Source organism: Aplysia californica, unplaced genomic scaffold (genome assembly GCF_000002075.1).
Source record: "Aplysia californica isolate F4 #8 unplaced genomic scaffold, AplCal3.0 scaffold00640, whole genome shotgun sequence".
NCBI classification, from domain to species: domain Eukaryota; kingdom Metazoa; phylum Mollusca; class Gastropoda; order Aplysiida; family Aplysiidae; genus Aplysia; species Aplysia californica.
This window is the reverse complement of record NW_004797910.1, coordinates 351,974-355,798: the sequence shown is the minus strand read 5'-3', so window position 1 is coordinate 355,798 and position 3,825 is coordinate 351,974. Positions and strand designations below refer to the sequence as shown.

The window sequence follows — 3,825 nt, the reverse complement described above, 5'->3', positions numbered from 1 at the left end:
ACACACACACACAAAAACAAAACAACAACAAATAAATAGCGGATGAAATGAACGCCGTTTCTTCATAGATTGGCATGTGTCATTATAATGCAATATTTGTTACAGCTATGGGTATAGCTCTCGAGTTCGAACATCGGTTCAGCGGTACCAGTTTTTAGTGTTGGTATACGTGCAGTCTAGTTCAGCATGACCCTAGGTCATATTATGTTCACGGCTAAACGGTGCTTGGGTCAAGGACATGGAACAATGAGAACTGGTTAGATACATTAAAAGAATAGCGGACCGGAAAGGAGGGGGGGGGGGGTGAAAATAGACGTGAGAGAAAAGTCAAGACGAGGCTTTGGAACAGTAGGACAGAATTTTAAGACGAGACGAACACAGATGTACATAATATAGTTGTCAAATACAAACTTGCATTAAAATTCATACCTTCATATTATTATCAATTTTATTATAATAAATCATTAGTATTGTCATAGCTATAGTTGCACACATATGTTCGCAAAAATAGACTGACGCGCACATACACGCAAGGACAAACAAACAAACAAACAAATTAAAAAACACACACACATACACACAAATTATCACAAATATGCACGTACACATACCTGGTATCGTAAAAAAAAAGATATAAATAACCAGACAGCGAGCTGTAGGTCCAAAGAATTCACGGTATTTCGTATCCTAAACTTACTACGGTCTCTTATTCCCATTCGTTCCCACGGAAAACCACGCTACCCTTCTACCACTCGACCTTAAGTACTCTTTTTGAGCTCCTTGTCTTTTCTATTGTGTATCTCTTCCTCCTTCCAAAGGACAACGATTAGTCGATACTTCAGAACGGCGAACCCCTCGCCGCTTGCCTTAAGATTTATGGGACACCCAGGGGAACCCAATCAAGCGTAAAACTGTCCTCTGCTCGTCAGTTTGTCGGTTTGCGTTACAGAACACGGTACCTCGCCGCCTAGAGGGGGACTGATGGCAGGAAGACACCACAGTAGTTGTAGAACTGTGACTGACTATCCTCTGGGTGTATTTATATCCCCATTTAAAAATCACGCATAAATTAGGACGGTAAAGGCGCTTTTCATAGAATGTGTTTTACCCAATCGAACGACGTGCATTTAAAAGCAGGGGAGTATTCACATACACACACATGCATACGCGCACGCTCGCACACAAACACACAAACACACAAACACACATGTACATGCCCCCCCCCCCATGTATAGAGGACATGCGGTGTGATATCATAGCACTGATCAAAGATTCAAAACACATGTGTAAATTAACACACTTTGGGATCTTAGAAAGAGAAAAATATTTGAAATAAAATTATAGAGAACATTAATTACTTCCTTTTAACAGCAACCCTCACCTTCCACGGGGCGGGACAATAATAACCAAACAAGTAGCATTCCAACAAAACCCAGCCAGTGTAACACGAGTAACATGTACTGTCTCCGATGTCTCTTCTTGTCTTCTCCTTTTCATTTCTCTGACTACAGGGGTAAAGGTTTCCGTCTTTCAGCATAAACAAATACTGTTTTAAAAGGGCGTCTTACTATAAATACAAAACCAACAACCCCACCCCCCCCCCCCGAAATAAAGCAAACAAAAAAACCCCATCCCCTTTTTATAGTACAAGTATGCCTATTCATATTTCTAGCACGTTCTTGTAAAGCAACGGAGAGTCAAAAGGTATTAAGTTTGATGAACGCATCCTGAATACTAACCGACGCGTTTTTGCACTGACTCAAGGTCACACACCGCGGCTCTGAGGGTTTCGGAGGAGGAGGAGGAGGCAGAGCGGGTGGGGTGAGGTGGGGGTGGGGCAGACCGAAGGACTAGACCTGGCTTTAATCACTGCCACGTTTAATTTATAGCCGTGTGAGGCTTTGTTAGGTCCTGTTTTAAGATGACTATCTGATGTCTTAGTAGCTGCCTTCGTTCCAAAAGCCAGAGGCGATTTGGTTCCCCACCCACCCAACCATCAAGAGCACCCCGGCCGCCCCCCACCCGCAAAAACAACACCCCCCCCCCGCCCTACAGACTCAGGTATATCTTCTTCGGAAGTATTTTACTTTACGGTTGGGGGCGAAAGAGAGGAAAAAAGAACGTCCTGTACTTTTAAACTTTATTAGTGCCGACCACACACGCACATGCGCATACACACACACACACACACACACACACACACACACACACACACACACACACACACACACACAAACATACATACACACATACACACACCCACAAACATGCTTACATACACACACATACACACGAGCACACATACACACGAGCACACATAACCCACACACACACACGCACACATATCACACACAAACACGCACACACATACACACAACCAGAGGCTGCAGACAGAGGCCAGAGCGAGAGAGAGGGAGAGAGAGAGATAGAGAGAGAGAGAGAGAGAGAGAGAGAGAGAGAGAGAGAGAGAGAGAGAGAGAGAGAGCAAAAGGTACCCATAATTTATTCCCCACACCAAATTACCAGGAAATATGCTACCAGGGAAGTGAAACGAGAAAGAAAAGGGCTGGGTATAAGAGCATCATTTTCCCCACGAATGGAAGACAGGGGGGTACAAAAAACGAGTCGGGTATTAAATAGATTAGAGGTCATTATTCGTGACCGAAAAAGTGGGTATTATGAGGGTGTGGTGACGTTTAAATGGTCGACTACTTCTCTAAAACCATCTGTGTTTGGCTTTGCTTGCTTGGGGAAACTAATAGCTACCTAGCTTCATTTTTTCGTCTTCTCCATCTTCTTCTTCTTCTTCTTCTTCTTCTTCTTCTTCTTCTTCTTCTTCTTCTTCTTCTTCTTCTTCTTGCTGTGACTCTACTATCCTTACTCGACAACAAAGGATAGACAAATTGTTTACTTCCTTTTCTTTGAAATGAAACTTAAATACATGTAGGTGTTTTTATGCCCTCATCGACGCAGTTTAGATAATTAAGGAGCCGGGTTCTGATCCTGCCTGTCAGAGCCAACCCAGGCAGACAGGGAAACCACAAGTAAAAGTTCAAGACACTCGATAAACATTTCTCCCCACTCTGGAATCGAACTCGGGTCTCTTACGCGCGACAGCGAAGTGCTTTACCTATATACCACAGACGCCGGGCTCCTTTGCTCTGCTCACTTTGTTTTTCAGCATTACTTATCATTATATACGTACCTTTCTAGCCGTTTACGTAAGTAAAGTTAAACAAACAGCTAATATTCTACTTTCCCCCTCCCCACATCCCTTTTTTTGGTTCTCCTTTCCATCCACACTCACACACTCGTGCCAGCTGCTCAGTTTTCGGAGAAAATGTGTATGTGGGAGGGTGGGGAGTATAATTACCTGTGAGGGGTTGGGGAGGGGGGGGGGCAAGTGGTGCATATGAGGTGGGGGAGGGCTGAGGGGGTGGTTACCCAAGACAAAAATTGACCTCGAGACGGAACAGAGGCCAGGGACCAGTGTGCGGCGCCAGGTGCAACCTGACAATTTTCAGACATGGTGGTAGAAAGAATACCGGGTGGAGGAAGTACTACTACTACACGTATAAAGGTGTTTGGCAGCCTGAACTGAATATCCTTTAGCTGGGATGCTTTTCGCAGCTTGCGAGTAGAGATTGGATGAGACGCTGTAATGTGACTTGGAAGTGTTTCGTGTTTGCAGCTATTTGCGTTCGCCTGTTTTTTTGTTTTTGTATTTTTTGTCGGTGTGGATGGTCTTATTATGTGTTTGTGCGTGTGTGCGCGTGTGAGGGTGTGTGCCTGTGTGTGTGTGTGTGTGTGTGTGTGTGTGTGTGT

At 44.3% G+C, this 3,825-nt stretch overlaps 1 long non-coding RNA gene across 1 annotated transcript in view; it reads right to left on the bottom strand.

The window, feature by feature from the left end:
- Positions 1-3,825, bottom strand: part of LOC101848776 — a 19,555-nt gene that overhangs the window by 9,583 nt on the left and 6,147 nt on the right. The window lies entirely within an intron of this gene.